The sequence below is a fragment of the Eschrichtius robustus genome, chromosome 2 (assembly GCF_028021215.1).
Source record: "Eschrichtius robustus isolate mEscRob2 chromosome 2, mEscRob2.pri, whole genome shotgun sequence".
Taxonomy (NCBI): domain Eukaryota; kingdom Metazoa; phylum Chordata; class Mammalia; order Artiodactyla; family Eschrichtiidae; genus Eschrichtius; species Eschrichtius robustus.
In genome coordinates this window covers 44145081-44164379 of record NC_090825.1, presented here as the reverse complement: position 1 = coordinate 44164379, position 19299 = coordinate 44145081, and the positions used below count along the sequence as shown (strand labels likewise).

Genomic DNA, 19299 nt, shown 5'->3' with positions numbered 1-19299 from the left:
TTAGGACATTTACACAAGTGTGTGAAAGGATCAGGATATGCTATCCCCAAAATATGCCACTTGGACATGAGAAAAATTTTGAGCTGAAGGCATGTGAGTTCCTGAAATTTCTTACCTACCTCAAAGCAGAGCCTCCCAAAAGAATTTATTAATCCAGTCCCCTGGAGCAACTCTAATCTTCTCCTTTTGGGAGACAAAAAATAAAATAAAATAAAATCCAGCACCACCACACCCAGACATTGCCACAAACTCCTAAGGACCCAGTTATCTATCTTTTCTCAAAAGTCATCTGCTTTTTCTATTAAGTATCCTTTTTCCCTGTGAAGTTAGGTATAGAGATCCCAAATTCTACTCATCTCTTTGAATTACTCATCTCTAAGTACTGCCAGGTGTGAGGACAAGCTAATAAACTTATGTTTGTTTTCTCTTGTTAATCTGTCTTTCCTCAGTCTAATTTACAGGGCCCCAGCCAGAGAATCTAGGAAGGTAGAAAAGAAATTTTACCCCCTACACGTATAAAAGCAAATTAAAGTTTAAAAGCTCCACCCTATCCATTTTCTCTTTTTTTCCTTTGAATTTCTGAATTTTATTTATTTTTTATACAGCAGGTTCTTATTAGTTATCTATTTTATACACATTAGTGTATATATGTCAATCCCAATCTCCCAATTCATCCCACCACCACCACCCCCGCCACTTTCCCCCTCCATTTCCTTTTAACTGTGCTTTATGCCACCTGATTTCATTCCATCTTCCTTTCCCTGTATGTTATAGGCTGAACTGTGTCCATTTCCCAGCCCCCATGACCAAAATTTCATCATGTTGAAACCTAACATACCTCAGAATGTAGAAAGAAAGAAGGAAAGAGAGAGAAAGAGGGAGGGAGGGAGGGAAAAATGCTGCCAGTATGAAAATCCTAATTTCTCATCTCACCCAATTTACAACTTGTTCACCACTGACAATAAAAATCCACCAGGGGAACACTGGCTCTGAAATAACCCAAATCTAAACTCTATACGTTCTAAGTGTACATGCCTGACTTTAAAAAAAAAGACCACTAACTACTTATAAGTCCCAAATATAGTTCTTTGAATTGAAAACTAATATACTTTGGCAAGAAATAAACAAATAGATGAGACTTTCCTATTTCTGGTAATGTTTTACTTCTGAATCCACAAAATTTGTGCCAAAGAATGAGCATCAAACTTACATCTTTATAACGGTTTATATTTCAGATAAAGAAGCTTTAAAAGTCACGAAGCCTATCAAAAACACCCAAATCAATAGCTAAAGCATTCTAACTAAAGGCAGAATACAGATCATCGTTAAAAAAAGAACATGGGGGGACTTTTCTGGTGGTCCAGTGGTTAAGAATCTGCCTTCCAATGCAGGGGACTCGGGTTTGATCCCTGGTCATGGAACTAAGATCCCACATGCTGCGGGGCAACTAAGCCCACACACCACAACTACTGAGCCTGCACCAGAACTAGAGAGCCCGCATGCCACACCAAAAGATCCCACATGCCACAACTAAGACCTGATGCAGCCAAAAATAAATAAAATATTTTTTAGAAAAAGAAAAATAGAACATGGGCTTCAGAGTCCAACAGGCCTGGATTCAAATCAGCTCAACCAGTTACTAGGCTGAGTCTCAGTTTCCTCTCTTCATTAAAATTAAGATAACTACTACTTACTTACCTAATAAAATTCATCCTGAAAACTGCTAAAGTTATTTTAAAAAAAAGAAAAAAAACTAGTACCCTTCACCACCATAATAGTTTTATAACAACCCTTAAATAAGGTTAAGTTTTTCCAACATTAAACAGCTAACATTCCTTCATTAGGAAGGCAAGAACCAGAAGACCACTATTCATAGTCATCTTTAGTTCTCTTAATAGTAAACCTGTGGAATACTCCTTTAGTAAGCTTAGTTTAATACATTAACAGATTTCCTTTAAAAAGTAGTCTGCTTCCCAATTCAGGCCTAAAGCCATTATACAGGGCAGAGCAAAGGAGCCAAGGGTCTAAAACTAAGTGTTAGAGCCAGAGTAGGGATGAGAGGGTATCAACACATGAAACTGGCCCAGCACAGGATGTCAGCATCAAAGCAGAGCAACAAAGGACATCCATGAAGAAGGGACAACCAGGGATGGGGCAGTGAGCCCAAAAAGAGGAAGGCATCCATGCAGTAGAAAGGAAGCAGCTAGAATAAGGAGTTATAAGACTAAGCAGGGAGAGAAGGGTATCCACATGGAAGTGGCAGCTGGGGCTACAATAAAAAATTGGTTATATACAAGGAGAACGATCAAATAAATATATTTAGAATGATGAAAGCTAATAAGTTTCATACTGTTAAAGAAGACGGGAACTAATAATGGAAAGGATGAAAACTAGAGTGAATGATGTGTTGTATGATTAACACAAGTCACATATTAATAAAATACTAATATTCATATATATCATAAAGATAAATATTTTCTGGGTGGGTGGGTGGGTGTGTGTGTGTGTGTCCCTCCTCTTCCCCAGCTCTGAGCACTGAACGGGCCAGGCCTGAGCATAGTGACACTCCAATAGCAACAAGCATACTTAACATCCAGGTCTTGTCTTCCAAAAACCATTTTCCAATGAAAGAAACCAGGGCTTTTTTGAGAAATGAACAGCTGATTCCAGGGCTAGGAAAAGATGACAAAGTCAGTCTGGAATATTTTGTTGTGGCAAAAACCAAAGAAGTGTCCAAATAACGACTGGGAAATATCAAAAGGACACAGAAACCAGCTTGAGTGAGCTCCCATTGGTCAAATCAGGGACAATTTGAGCATTAAAAATGAGAAAATATATGGGAAGGACATCAACACAAATGGTGAAATACAGAACTCCAAGAGCCCACCCCTCCACACAAACACCAAAAAATCAAGCAAAATCTGTCAGAACCAACTTTATCAGAACTCTGAAAAAGTCAAAGGTTTACAACAATTAGGGTAGCACTGAATCAAGAAAATGGAAACTTTAAAATAATAGTAAAGCTTTATGGCATTTTCACTTGCCCTTGACCCACATCTTCTCCGGGGCACAATGGAGGTTTTGAAGACCCAGTGTAGGGCTCTGGTCTCTGGTTCCAGAGTGAGCAGAGTAGACCTTATTCTCACAGAATTATGTTTGTCTGTGTAAACCTGTCTGGGGGCTACGTGAGGACCAAGGAGAGGCACTTGCCTTCGTTTTGCCTAACAGGGAAGGAAAATGTGTCAAGCAGAGAGCAATCCTCCAAAACATTCTAAGGCAAATGCAGAGCCCCCTGCCAAGGACAGAGGTTTACAATTCAGTGAACAATAGCACACCCAAAGCCTGGGAGAAAAGACTGAGAGGGAATTGGGTGGAGGGTGGGGGAGAGTTATGGCATTGCCAACAAACTCCCTCATGCCCTATAAGGGAAATTAGAAAACCACACCAACGCTCCGGGCAAGATGCATGCTCAGGAAAAAAAAAACCTGAGAAGGTCCTAAGCTTTCACCCCTGGCTGATCATTAGGTTCAGCAAAACCAGTACATGAAGGCTAAGACAGTTATAAACAGTGTGTAAAGAAATGCCCTAACACAGATATAATAAGAAAAAAGTGGGAGAGTTCTTATTTTTTTCCTTTCTTTTATTTTTACTCTCTTTTGGCTCCAGGCATGCATCTGCAACAAAACACTAGCTGACAAGGTAAAGATGGCTCTTGTTTGAAGAGCTCGGAGAACAGCAGTATCCATGGACAGCTGAAATAAAACTGCTATTGTATTGCACTGAAACTACTTTTCGTAACCACTGAACCTTTAGTAAAGTCTTACTAAAGGCTGCAACCTGTCTCACCTGTGCTGTGAGCACCAAGATGGTTTCTGGCTTGGCCCATGTGTGAAGGATTTGCAACCTTTAGACAAGATAATATATTGACCCTGATAACTTTTATATTTTGTTCATCATGGATTTTTTTGCATTAATTTAAATTTCATTAAAATGTTATTTATCTCAAACAACAACAACAAAACACTAGGTGATCGCAATCTAAGGGACAGAGACTTCAGAAACTAACCAACACAAAGAATACAGACTTTCAGAAATAGTTTAGAAAAGTCACTAAATGAACACAAAACCACAACCCACAGGAAGCAACCTCCAAGGATGGGGGAAAAAAACATTTGATCCCTAGAGTCTCCAAATTACAATATTCAAAATGTTCGATTTTCTAACAAAAATTACAAAGCGTGCAAAGAAACAATGAAGTATGGCCCACTGCTGGGGGGCAACGTGGAGGGGAGGTTGTGGTATTAGCAGACACTGTCCCTGATGATGAACAGACATCAATTGTCTTAAATACAAAGAGCTAAAGGAAACCAGGAGAACAATGTCTCAACAAATAGAATATCAATAAAGAGACAGGAATTACAGCAAAGAACCAAACAAATTCTGGAGCCAAAAAGTACAATAACTGAAATGAAAATTTCACTAGACAGTTTCAACAGCAGATTTGAGCCGGCAAAAAGAAGAATCAGAGAACTTGAAGAGGTCAATTAAAATTATCAGTCTAAGGAGCTGGAAGAAAAAAAAAAGAAAAAGAAAACTGAACAAAGCCGAAAAGACCTGTGGGACACCATCAAGCATACCAACATACAGATAATTAAAGTTTCAGAAGCAGAGAAAAGGAGGGGGGCAAAAAGAGTCTCTGAAGAAATAATGCCTAAACACTTATCAAATTAACTAAAGACACAGAATATACTTATCCAAGAAGCTAACCAAACTCCAAGAAAGATAAACACAAAAAGATTCACACCAAGACACATAACCAAACTGTCAAAAGCAGAGAATCTGCAAAGCAGGGAGCCAAAGGCCAAAGGCAACTGGTGGCATAAAAGGGATCCTCAATCAATAATAGGCCACACTGTAATGAACAAGGACCTACTATATACAGCACAGGGAACTATACTCAATATTTTGTAATAACCTATAAGGGAAAGAATCTGAAAAGGGATATTTATATGTATGTATACTTAATCACTATGCTGTACCTCTGAAACTAACATGACACTGTATATCAACTGTACTTCAATTTTTTAAAATTTTTCAATAATAATAATATGCCACATTAACAAAATGAAGGAAAAATACCATATGATCATCTCAGCTGCTGCAGACAGGCACTGGACAGAATCTAACACCCTTTCATGATAAAAACACTCAACCTGATAAAGAACATCTATGAAAAAACCACAGCTAACATCATACTCAACACAACTTGTGTATGTATTCACTGGAAAAAGACACATTCTATTAGGATTAACCATGAAAACATGCTACGAAGAAGAAGCCAGACACATCCAGAAGCCAGATCACATGTTGCAAAATCCCAGTTTTTATGAAATATCCAAGATAGACAAATCCATAGAGACAAGAAGCAGAGACAACCAGGGACTGTTGGGAGGGAGGAACGAATGGGTACTGGTTGCTAAATGGATACAGATTTTTCTTTTGGGGTGATGAAAATGTTCTGGAACTTGGTAAAGCTGGTGATTTCACATCATTGTGAATGTACTAAATGTCAGTGAATTATACGTTTTAAAATGGTCAATTTCATGCAATGTGACTTTTGCCTCAATAAAAATAAATAAAAGTGCTGCATTACAACACCTTGAATAAAGCATATGAATCCAGAGAGATGAATACATACACTGAAAAATTTTAGGAGGAAGAGGTTATTTATTCAATTTCTAAGAACCTCAAAAAAAGAAAAGTTACTACAGTTTTGCAGTGAAATGGCCTGGCAAATAGCCTGGGAAATCCTTAATCAACAGATCAAAGTGAATCATCAGTAACAGAACAAACTGAAATTGTGTGCCAATGAGCAAAACAGAGCACCACTTCACTTTTATAATACCCTAACCAAAGATAAAGAAGCACAGCCTGTCTAAACAGGAGAAAAGCTAACTTGAGAGACATTACATGTACTAAAACAACTGGCCCATAATCTTCAAGAATCAGGTTATGCAAGTCAAGAAAAATCATTTTTTAAAAATGATGACGCTGTGACACATTTATTCTATATTTTTATGAGTCATGTTTTTAACTTTTGAAAGTATACTTTGACATTTTATTCCATTCAGTTTTGTTTGCTTCACTACTGCAACACCATTAATAAAGTTTTATTAATATTTAGTAAGCACTAGGTGATTTCCAGACTTTCCTAATAAAAAGTAAGAGGCCCCTCCCCTATGGAGTCTGATTCAACAGGTCTTAAGCAAGGCCTAGAATTCTGTTCTTAAACAAGCACTTAAAGTAATGATAATCAGGAGAAGATGGTAAATACTGTAATAAATATTTACCAAGAAGAAAAAAAATCCTTGCCTATGGAACATGACCTCTAAAGGAAGCAAAATAATCTATTACTTTACTATTTTTTGCAGTTTTGGTCATGACACAGTGTCCAATATCTTCTGTTATCAAACTCAAAATTACAGATTAGTCTCTCTCAAATATAAAACAACATTAGCAAATTTCACAAGAAATCTAGACTATTAGAAATTTCCATCCTTTAAGAAGTTTCATATTATTAATGCTTGCTTTAACCTGGAATTTTGTTAGACCCCCCTATCCCCCTCAGCTTACCTCATTAAGCTGTTCAGAACCTTCCTATGCTTTACTTACGTGAAAAAAAAAATCATAAAAAAAACAGAAGAGGAATGTTATGAGAATTGTTATTATTTGTTAAATTGCTACATATGGAAAATTGCTACTTTCACCCCTACAAAAAAAATTTTATTTAAGGAGAAAAACACATTACTGGAAACAGCATGCTTTCAATTCTCAAGTTTTTAGATTTAACACACAAAACGTAACTGAAGTACTCCAAAACTTATAATGAGCTGACTTAATTTTCATATAAAATGCACCACTACAAAAAAATAAGCCTTACTCTATAAACAAATTTTTACTCATTGAGCTTCTCTTTCCCTCACAAAACTAAACAGTTTAAGTCATCCCTGAATGAGATATTTTTTTTAAAGGTTGGTAAAGGTAAACTTTAATTCAGAATTATACTGCAAACAATATGGACTAAATGGCATAAAATTTAATTCAAATCAACTCATTTACTAAACAGCCAATGTAAGCAAAAACAGGTACTAAACACTGAATATACAAGGGCAGTTTTCCTTCTAACAGCTAGCAAGCTAACAACTGGAAAACAAGGTTGCTGCCTCAAATCCTTTATTAGAAAACGTATAAGCAAATTATTTATCTGAAGCATTTAACCATAAGAAAAGTGCCAACGTTATCAGGGTTCAAATAGAGTAAACATATACATGTAAAAAAATATATATGCTGGGATCAGCTTAGATATGTTCTCTGAAAAGTGGGCAGAATCAGAAGAGATAAATAATTTACCACTAAGCTACACAGCCAGTAATATGAACTCAGATTCTTCTACCTCAAAAGCCATGTTCTTTGTTCACTACCAGTATATTTCTCAAACTTTCCCACAGAAATTACTTAAAGCTAATAACAAATCCATTCTCCTGCCCCACCAAAATGTATTTTCAGAAAGTAATCAAAATAACTCATCCTCAAGTCCTATTTTTTTTAAACTTATGAAATTTCTGCATTATACTATAATATATCCATGTATGTTTTAATATAAAAAATTTTAACTTACCATCAAGTAAAATAACCTTGCAGCAAGAGATGACTGGTTTACCCTATGTGTTTCTTAAACCATGTGTGTGAGAAAACACTGCTATAACAATGTAAAATCCCAGCGATGACTTAGTTCAGCTGGAATATCAACATGAACAAAAAAGAACGTAAGTATATATGACTATGGTTAAGAAAAAATATCTTGGATACAACTGACAATGTCTCATATAATGTAGAATTGGATTTTTTTAAAAACCAGGATATTACATACTACAAGAAACTTCTAAATTACCGTCCCTTAAGATTCAAAGATAGTCTTTCTTATTTAATATGTTCAAACTTATTTTATTTAGCCCAAGACACAAAACCATAATGCTTAATGTTTTATTTCAATTAAGCAGAAAACAAAATTACCCTCTCCGGCACTGATGCAGGAAGGAAATGGAATTTATCACTGTTTCTCCCCGCCTGCCCCCACACCTTGGCCAGTAACATAATTCTAAAAAATAAAAAATCTGAAGCAATCAGTCACTCTGTGTGAAGAATTTAGAGTAAGCATGGAATATCTCTGAACAGGTCTCTTAAAACTATTGGGGGCTTCCTTTCTAAATGGTACTAAACCATTCTGTTACAAATATATCTGAACTAATGAATCTACTCACTATACTCTCAACACATCAAGCCAGTAATGAACAGGTCAACCAAACACCACTTAATATGCCAGGTATATCTAAAACCGAGTAGAGAAAATACTCTGGGGACAGTAAGCAGCGTGCTTTGAACAGCACACAGGAATAAGAAATCTGAACTACATTCAGCAGGCAAGGGAAGTACTCAGAAGTTTTAAAGTTGCAATTACATGTGTGGAAATGTGCTTTCAGAAAATAAATCTGGTAGCTTGCTGTAAAATAAAGGGGGTGGGGATGATTCAGTAAATCACCTGGAAAGGAAAAGGTATTAAAATCTAGAACTTTAGTTCCTATTACCACCCATTCATAACAAATGTTTTCAAAAGTTTCATTACTTAATTTTTTTAAAGGACTATTCATGAGTTCAATTCCAATGGAAAAGAACTTCCCTCAACTTTCTAAAAACTACAATATAAAAGCCAAACTCAAAGCTCTCTTATAAAAAATGGAAGTAAAGAGAGCAAGAGTAAGGGAGTAATACAGGCAATTCAATAAAGTTGGAACACTCCCTCACACCATACACAAAAATAAACTCAAAATGGCTAAATATAAGACATAACACCATAAAACTCCTAGAAGAGAACATAGGCAAAACATTCTGACATAAATTGTACCAATATCTTCTTAGATCAGTCTCCCAAGGCAACAGAAATAAAAGCAAAAATAAACAAATGGGACCTAATTAAACTTATAAGCTTCTGCACAGCAAAGGAAACCATAAAGACAACCTATGGACTGGGAGAAAATACTTGCAAACAATGTGACCAACAAGAGCTTAATTTCCAAAATATACAAACAGCTCACACAACTCAATAACAAAAAAAAAAACAAACAACCCAAACAAAAAATGGGCAGAAGACCTAAATAAGTTTTTCTCCAAAGAAGATATACGGACAGCCAACAGGCACATGAAAAGATGCTCAACATCATTAAGTGTTAGGAGAAATGCAAATGAAAACTACAATGAGGTATCACCTCACCTGATCAGAATGGCCATCATCAGAGTGTCTACAAATAATAAATGCTGGAGAGGGTATGGAGAAAAGTGAACCCTCCTACACTGATGCTGGGAATGTAAACTGGTGCAGCCACTGTGGAAACAGTATGGAGGTTCCTTTAAAAACTAAAAAGAGTTACCATATGATCCAGCAATCCCTATCCTGGGCATATATCCAGAAAACACGAACACTCTAATTCGAAAAGATACATGCACCCCAATGTTCACAGGAGCACTATTTACAATAGCCAGGACATGGAAGCAACCTAAATGTCCATCAACAGATGAAAGGATAAAGGAGATGCGTGCACACACACACACACACACACACACACACACAATGGAATATTACTCGGCCATAAGAATGAAATAATGCCATTTGCAGCAACGTGGTTGGACCTGGGATTATCATACTAAGTGATATGTCAGAGAATGACAAATATTATCTTATATCCCTTATATGTAGAATCTAAAAAAACAGTACAAATGAACTTATTACATAACAGAAACAGACTCACATAGAAAACAAACTTAGGGTTACCAAAGGCAGGTGGGGAAGGATAAATTGGGAGTATGGCATTAACAGATGCACAACACCAAATACAAAATAGATAAACAACAAGGATGTAAACAACTACACTTCAATTAAAGAAAAAACTCAAAAAAATAAAAATAAAAATAAGGGGGTAGTAACAATGGATATGGAGTGGGGAAAAAATGGCAGGAGAGGGAGACTGCAGAAACAATCTACAGGTGAGTGATAGTAGATGACTGGATGTGGAGAGCTAAGGAGGCTGAGAAACCAAAGATGAAAAACATTTCAAAGTTAGGAAATGAGGGGGACACAAAGAAGATTTGGGGATGCTAGCAAATGGTGTTAACATCGTGTGTTCATTTTGTGAGAATTTATCAAGCTGTATATTTAAAATCTGTGCACATTAGTGCATGTGTGTTACAATTAATAAAACATTCAAATGCAAACCTCTTTTGAACAGAAAACCAGGAACAAAGTTCCCAAGAACTATTTGGTAACTTGGAGTGAATCACTGAAAGTCAGTGATTTAACCATTCATGCCCAGGTACTAGAACCTCTGTAAAAACCCTAAAGGAAGGGGTACAGAGAGCTTCCAAGTTGTGGTACACCCCAAACTCCACAGGGACCCTTCCAGACCTCACACTATGTACCTACCTCTTCATTTGGCTGTTCAGTCGTGCCCTCTAGCATATCCTTTAGAATAAACCAGTAACAGTGGTGTTTCCTTGTATTCTGTAAACCATTAAAGCAAAATATGGAACCTAAGGATGGAGGAGGGTTTTGCGGGCATGGGAATCTCCAATTTGCAGCCAAATCAGACAGAAGTGTGGGTAACCTGGGAATCTACTACTTGAGGTTGGTATCTGAATTGGGGGCAGAAGGGCAGTCCTATGGGACTAAGCCCTTAACCTGCAGGGTCTATACTAAAGGGTCTATACTAACTCCAGGTAATTGGTGTCAGAAAATCCTAACTGAATTCAACTGTAGAACACCCAGTTAAGTGTGTCCACAAAAAATTGGAGAACTGCTTGCTGTCTCTGGTATACGAATGCACACAAGAGTATCTAACTATCACGCAAAAAAACAAAAAAAGGAATCGGGGTAGATTCTCCAAATAAAGAGCTAACATGAGCGCTGACACGACAAAGATATTTGGCTTTTCAGAGTCTTTCAACATAACAGTCATTCAATAAACACTGCTCACATACACAAAAGTCCCAAACAGCTTTTTATCACCTCATTCTTGAATATGAAATAATAATCAAACATTTTAAGGAAAGTGGCAATAGGAGAGAGACCACTAAAAACCACGAACACAAAGGAAACAAATAATTCAAGAAATAACTAGCGAAATGGAATTTTCAGAACCCCAAAGATAAATAGCAACTTCAGGAGAAATAAAAAAGAGAACACTCCTGTAAAGGAAGGAAAAAAATCAGAATGCATCAAACTTCTTAAAGATCTCCTGCTATAACACAACAAAATAGCAATCAAAGTGCTGAGGGAAAAAGTATTTTGAATCATGAAAGCCATACCCAAAATATCAAGTGTGAGGCAGATAAATACATTCTCAAACAGTTCCTAACAGCCAGGAGGAAAGAGAAAGACCAGTGAGACTTCCCTGGCGGCCCAGCAGTTAAGACTCCGCACTTCCACTGCAGGGATTGTAGGTTCAACCCCTGGTCAGGGAACTAAGATCCCACATGCTGCATAGTGCAGCCAAAAGAAAAAGAAAGAAAAAGACCAGTGACCAACATTTTCTAGTCAGTCCATCAAAAAATTAACTATTAAACAGGAAAAGATGCCCTGCTACTCTCATAACAAGAGAAGCACAAATTAAAATACTGGAACTACTCACCTACCAAACTTGCAAAAATCTTTGTTAGGGTGGGTCCAGAAAAGCTTGTAGTCTAGAGTTAATTTTTGCCCCACTAATTGGAGCTAATCCTTTTGAAGACTTTGCCTATACTCCATTTACTGCCGGTGCTCCATCTATTAGGTGGTCTTTCCACTGAGGCTGATGGAAACAAAGACTTTTCCTGGTCCTATGTAAATCTTTGGAATTGTTTCACCTACTTCTTTCTGGTGGTTCTATTCCCTGGCTTCAGTCGCTTCCAAATGCGCATGTGCAGGTCAGTCCTAAGTCAAAGCCTTGAGTGGACCCTTTTGAGTTCTCTCTCCTGCCAAGTTTCCTATTATAATACTTTGCCCCACAAATTCTACCTACTTCGACCTTTTCAAATTTTCAGTTGTCTCCTTAACTTTTAGTAAGACCACCAGACTATGCTTGAACTCACCCTCCCTGTGCTGTAACCTATTAATTTTCTTCAAGCAATGAGCTGGGGCATTTATAACATTGACCACCTCCTGTCAACCAATATCTAAAAGCCTGTTTCATACATTTTGCCTGGCTTTTTAGATTTCTCAGATGGGTGGGTAAATGTGGTTATCTGGTTGCCTGTTAGTCCATCACAGCCAGAAGTAAAAGTCTGCACGTCAATTCAATTTTTTTTAAATTTTTTACCAGACAGACACGTGTCTATTTTATTTTATTTTAAATATTCATTTATTTATTTGGCTGCGCCGGGTCTTCGTTGCAGCATGCAGGATCTAGTTCCCTGACCATGGATCAAACCCAGGCCCCCTGCATTAGGAGCACAGAGTCTTAACCACTGGACCACCAGGGAAGTCCCTGCCAACTCAATTTTAACACTACAGGATTTTCACTAAATTGAATGTTTTACTTGTGTAAATTTCCCCATGGAATTCTTCTTTAAAGGATCCAACTAATTCCAATTTAACTGTTTCCCAAAGCAAAGTCCAACAACAAAATCTAGCACTCAACAAAATGAAATTCATAATTTTCAGCAATCAAAAATTATCAGTCATGCAAAAAAGGGGGGGCGCTGCAGGAAAATGCTACCAATAACAAGAAAATAAATCTATCTTTATAGAAAGATATCCAGAAATGATGGCTATGATAGAATTAGCAGACAAGGTAATTAAACCAACTATATGTTTAAGGAAAGGGAAAACAGGAACACAAAGGAAAAACAGAAGATACTGCTAAAGATAAAAAAAAGTAATATCTGAAATGAAAAACACTGAATAGGATTAACGGCAGATTAGACAATGCAAAAGAAAATGATCAGTAAGTGTACTGCTACGGTAGCGTTCAAACTAAAAAGCATTAAAGGAGACAGACACTTTATAACTGAAATGTACGTTTAGCAAGATAATTCTAATATTTATGCACCCAATAACAAAGAAACACTTTTATAAACCAGAAAATACAGTTGATACAAGAAAAACATAGAAGACCTGAACACACCTTGCTCAGTCCAATAAAAATCTAATGGATAAAAAATTAGTAAGAGTATAGAATATTTAAACCATACTCATTTAGGTGTTCACAGATTTTATATATCAAATACTAAACCCCCAAATACAGAAAGTATATCTTCTTCAAGCACCCATCTTAGGCCACCAAAAAATCTTTAATAAATTTCAAACATACCTACAAACAGCATTATCTGACCACAATTCAATGAAACTAAAAATAACAAAATCAAAACAACAAAAAGACTCTTCTACACATAATTTTAAAACAAAGTAAGTGAAAAGAAGCAAATTCACAAAACCAATAGTTAACAAACTGGAAAAGCTGAAGAACTACAAATAAATCCCAAAACTGTTCTGGGGGGGCGGGGGGGGGGAGCAGAGATCAATAGAGAAGCTACTAGAATATAAAATCAAAAATGACAAAAAATCATAAGAAATCATCTGAACGATTCTATGTAAATAAAGTTGAAAATATAGAAATGGACAATTTTTAGAAAAATACAATTTACTAAAAATATCCCCAGTAAAGAGAAAACCTAAACAAATTACCATGAAAGCATTCCATTACAAAAAACAAACAAAAAAAAACAGTCCAAAAGTCTCCTTGAGAACCAAGATTCTAAGCACTGAAGGAAGGAAATGCACATGGTAAGACAGAAGGCAATAAATAAAAACCCTGTGGTCCTAAAATTGAATTGGAAGTATCAGTATGAACTTGTGCAGTACTGTAGGGTAAATACACATTAAGACTGGCGTAGAATTTAAATTCTACTTTAAATATCAAGCATTCAAAATTTAGTTCAATGCGATAAAGCAACTATCACTTTTAAAACTCTTCCATCCATGGATGAATGGATAAAGAAGCTGTGGTACACGCTAAAAAACAAACAAACAAGGAAACCCTGCCATTTGCGACAACACGGGTAGACTCTGAAGGCGTTATGCTAAGTAAAATAAGTCAAAGAAAGACAAATACTGTATGATCTTACTTATATGTGGAATCAAAAAAAAAACCAAACTCATAGAAAGAGATTAGATTTGTGGTTACAGAGGTGGACTGAGGAGGCCAATGGATAAGGGTGGCCAAAAGGTACAAACTTCCAGTTACAAGATAAGTACTAAGGGTGTAATGTACAGCATGAGATAATGAATAATAACTAAACTTACTGTGGTAATCATTTCACGATATATGTTAAGTCAAAACATTATGTTGTACACAAACTTAATCATATATGTCAATTACATCTCAATAAAACTGAAAAGATTCAAGGCATAAAAAAATTTTTAAAGAAAAACCTTAACCATTTCACTTCAAATTACTTATCAAAAGATTCAGCATATATATATATATATATATATATGCTATTCCATTAAACACAATTAAGCTTCTCGTAAAAAAATATTTGACATATGTTTTCTGAATGACACAATTCATCAACAAAAATGACATTTATGGAGCAGATACTCCAAAACACCACTTTAAACAACTTTCTCCACAAGAACACATACTAGTATGGAATGAATGAACACGAGGGAGGGAGGGGGGGAGATCAGCTCATTCTTCCCAGGTATCAGAAATGGCAATTACACGTAAAAAAACAGAGGCGCGATACTGGTAATGATTATCCTCAAACTACCAAAACGTGAAATCCACCAGACTAAATTACAATGAATGTGGTATCAATTTAATTCCATAATTGGTTACTTTGTGCTGAAACTCCACATAAGTAGATTTATTAGCAAAGAACAGTAGAAATCTTTAAGAAGGGAAGTAGAGATAAAAAATTACTGACAAAAGTAAACATTACAGAGAAGGGAAAGAGAATACTTACTGAGCATCTACAATGCAGATACCATGTTAACACTTTACAACTCAATCTTCTTAATAAGAAAAAGTATTTTACAAATTAAAAAAAAAAAAAAAAAGTTAGCTTGAAGAGGTTATACCCATGGTGTCACAGCTAGTTCCAAACCAGCTGTTTGGAGTTACAAACACAAAAATCTTACTCAGTCTTTTCATCTAAATTACAGCATAGAATCCGTTTTTTAAAATACAACTGTCCTATTTACAGAATAATGGGCTTGATAATTTGCATTTCAAATCAATTTTCTAGAATTAGGAAACCATAAATTTAAGAATATAGTTTCTTTAATTCCAGATTAAATAGTTCTTTACCTCCTTTTTATCTAACGTAACTCCACTTTAAAAGCCACAATTTCACCATAACGTTAATATGTGAATTGAAAGAAACATCATTGGTAGACAAAATATACCTGACACATACAGAAATTTAGTATGTGAGAAAAGCTGGGACAACCCTACCTCAAAGCTTACTCAATATAATCATCAAATGGATCAAAGACTTAAAGGAGAAAAAAGCAAAGTCATATAAAAAGTAGAGGAAATTTTTATTATCTCAGAAAGGGGAAGGAAGGCCTTTCTAAGTATGACACAAAAACAGAAGTAATAAAAACATATTTACATATGAACTCAAAAAGCGATCTATATGATAAAATTCACAACCAAGATCAAAGAAAACATCATACTGGGGGGGGGGGGGCAGGGAATACTTGTCACATAAAGCACATATAAAGGGAATTTTCCCTTCCTACATAAAACGTTGCTACAAATCAACAGAAAAAGAACTCAGTAGAAAAATGAGGAAAGAATATAAAGAGTTCACAGAAAAAGATCTTACAAATAAAATTTTCATTCTCGGGAGTTCCCTGGTGGTCTAGTGGTATTAATATGGAATAAACTTCCAAGATAGTTCCTTAGTAAAACAGGTTACAGAGCAAAGTGGACATCATGCTACTACTTGTATAAGAAAGAAAAATATAATGTGCTTATATATACATAAGGTCTCCCTAGAAAAATTCATAAAAAAGTTTCTTCAGACAAGAACTATTGCCGGACAAAAGGACAGAGAGGGTGACTTTTCCATAAAAACCTTTGTACTATTTGTAATTTGCACGAGGTGCACGTATCCAAAATAATTTTAAATTCTCTTTAGTCTGACTCAGCTTTACCACTTCTTGAATCCTCAAACTCTTTAACATAATCCACCTTTTTCTGAAGCCAAGTTAGGCTGAAGAGCAGGATCCCAAGAGCAGCAAACAAGTTTCAACAAATGAATTTATAAAGCCTAACCCTATGAATAAGTTCACCAAGGGCTAAGAGATACAGGACCCTTGATATGAAATGAAAAGATCTGGGGAATTCCCTGGCGGTCCAGTGGTTAGGACTCCGCACGTCCACTGCTGGGGGCATGGGTTCAATCCCTGGTCTCAGGGAACTAAGATCCCACATGCCTCGTGGTGTGGCTAAAAATAAATAAATTTTTAGAAAATGAAAAAGACTGGGAAATTCAGGTACCTTAATTTAACGACATAAATGGCTGTAAGACAAAAATATACCCTGAATACATATATTCTCTCACACACGCACACACAGACACACACACAATCTGCTAGGCAATTTGCTTTAGGGCTTTACAAGTACTATCTCATTTAGTCCTCACCACATCCCCAGGAGGTTGATATTGTCTTTTCTACAAAACAAGAAAAACAGATTTTTATATAGATGTGAAGCACATTTTAAAGTTCCCAGGGTCACAGTACAGTCAGTGGCAGCTCAAATTCTTAACCACTCTACACACCCTACACATGCTGTAAATAACCCAGGATACATTAGGTAGAGACCATGCATTATATAAAATATTAGCTTTAAGTTTAACAAGCACCTAGGTCAGTCTTTAAAGTTCTGAGTTTAAGTTTTAATCTTACCTGTCAGGCACTGTCTTCAGCTATAGCTTTATATCAAACCATACAAAATACAGATCTCAATCTGCTAGACAAAAAGTCTCTTACGTGGCAAAAAAACAAAAAAAAAGACGAGTAATTTGAACTACCACAGCAGTCACAACTTGCTTTCCACTAACCTAGCCAACTTTGTCTCCAAATAAGACTCTTGCCCTCTCATCAAATTCAGTCTTTGGAAGGCCCTAATTTTAAGGACTAAGGTGACAACATTTTTACTCACTTTTCCCCATTTCCACAATGTGCGTATAAAAGGTACTCATTTTAAATGAAGAAAGACCAGAGACTACAAATCTAAAACTATCAGTTGAGTTAAAAAAACTTGAGGCAACTAAGCTTGCACAGGAAAAGTCCTTAAGACATCTTGATTATCAGGTAGTTTTCAACCCAGCTAGCGTGCATGAAGCAATGATTTCATTATTCACCTAATGATACTTGCTGCAGTAGCCTGAAGTTTAGCATCCTGCTAGAGCTTTAGTAAATAAGGCCCCCTGCAAGGGATCTGTAAGATCCAAAGCTAGACCAAACTGAGAAAATTTGTAATAATACCAAAAATAATTAAAGCTCTATGGACATAAATCTGCATTTGCATCTTTGAGGAGACAATGTAAAAGGATTATGTTTCCTCAAATAAAGACATTAGTTAATATAAGTGAACTATTATGGCCTTCCTGATTTCCAAAAATGAGGAGTCTCAATTAGCCACCCACATATTTCAAAGTCACTCCTTGAAATCTAAAGTGTGTTTTATCTTTTTAAACCTGAGAGGGCAATTTCACTAGATTTCAATCCCTCTGACTGAACACTTCAAAACTGGGGAAATTTTTTGAAAGGCCAGGGTCATAATAAAGAAGTCTTTATCAGGCAGTCCCCTCAGAAAGGCAACAGCAAATCCAAAGCCAGCCCTGAATCTAGCAAACAGACTAGAAGCTCACGTAACAATTTAAGTCTAGGCAGATAAAACCGCTTCTAAATGATCAGACAGCAAAGAAACTCGGCTGTACATAATCTCCTAACAAATTTTACCTAGTCCCCAAGCAGTTAAACAGCAGTTCTATAATAAAAATACCAATTATATATACTCAATTTGGGGGGAAAAAGAGTTAACTTACATTATCTAAGATGTTAACAATTCTTTTGCTGTTAACAATTCTCTTGCTCTGCAAGTAACTGCACTGAGCATATAACAATAAACAAATGAGACAAGGTACCTGCCCTCAGAAGTTTATGCAATAAACATGGGTGAGAGTAAATAAGATAACTAAGAGACTGACCTGAATGAAATAAATAGGATAATATAGAGTAACAAGAGAAATTAAAGGATACAGGAAGGGGGTTGACCACTTTACATAGAATGGTTAGAGAAAGTCACTCAGAATGTAACATGAGTCAAAACTGAGCTAACAAGGGAAAAAAAGAGGCAGAACATAAAGGCCCAAAGACAGGAAGGAAAATGCTTGGTGTAGTCAAGGAAGAGAAAGAAGGCCAAAGGTCAGTGGTCTAGGAAGACAGTAAACAAGGTTGCAGAGAAAGGAAGGGGACAAACAATGAAGACGCTGGTAGGCTATGAAGTCTGCATGTTATTCTTAGGGTCCAATGGAAAGACTCTGCTCTGCGAATCATGAACTACAGGAGTGTAAGAATAGCACAATAACAAAGTTACAACACTATACAGCAAATAGTTCAAATAAGAGACGATGGCGGCTTGTGTAAGCCCAGTGACAGAGGAATAGAAATGGACATATTTGGGAGAGCAAATAGATTTGCTAATTGATTAGATGGAAGGAAAAGAACGAATCAAAAGTGAGCCCTGGTTATTTAGCTTGAATAGGTTGATACTGTATCCATTTATTGAGCTAGGGAAGAATGGAGAAAGTATGGGGCTGTGAAACACTCAAAAAAGTTCAGTTTTGGATATGTTAAATTTGTAAACTAAATGGAGAAATCAAGGTTAGTTAAATTACAATAGTAGAATATGGGGAAGATCTTTTGCATAAAGATGCCATTTAAAACTATGGTACCATACTGCAGGTTATGCAATTACCTCAGAAGAGTGTAATGCATTATGCTTCAACAATTTTAAACTGCTCATAATGCAACCTAAATATACCTGGTTTCTGCTCAGTTCTGTCCCTTCAACTTACATTTATCTATTTTCCCTTATCCACAATCTTCCTCCTGGTTGATCATATGATCCTCAAACACTACTATCTATCTGACCCAGCCATAACAATACTACTACTACTACTGTTTGTTAT

The 19299-nt window shown here is 36.2% G+C and overlaps 1 protein-coding gene across 3 annotated transcripts in view; it reads right to left on the bottom strand.

Annotated features, from left to right (window-relative positions):
• The window catches only part of GPBP1 (GC-rich promoter binding protein 1), a 71136-nt gene that overhangs the window by 40416 nt on the left and 11421 nt on the right, over window positions 1–19299 (bottom strand). The window contains exon 3 of one of the 3 annotated variants that reach the window (XM_068535362.1): window positions 120–183. The exons of the other annotated variants lie outside the window; for them this stretch is intronic. The gene's annotated coding sequence lies outside the window, so the exon portion shown is untranslated. The remainder of the gene's footprint in view (window positions 1–119; window positions 184–19299) is intronic. 3 annotated transcript variants of the gene reach the window in all.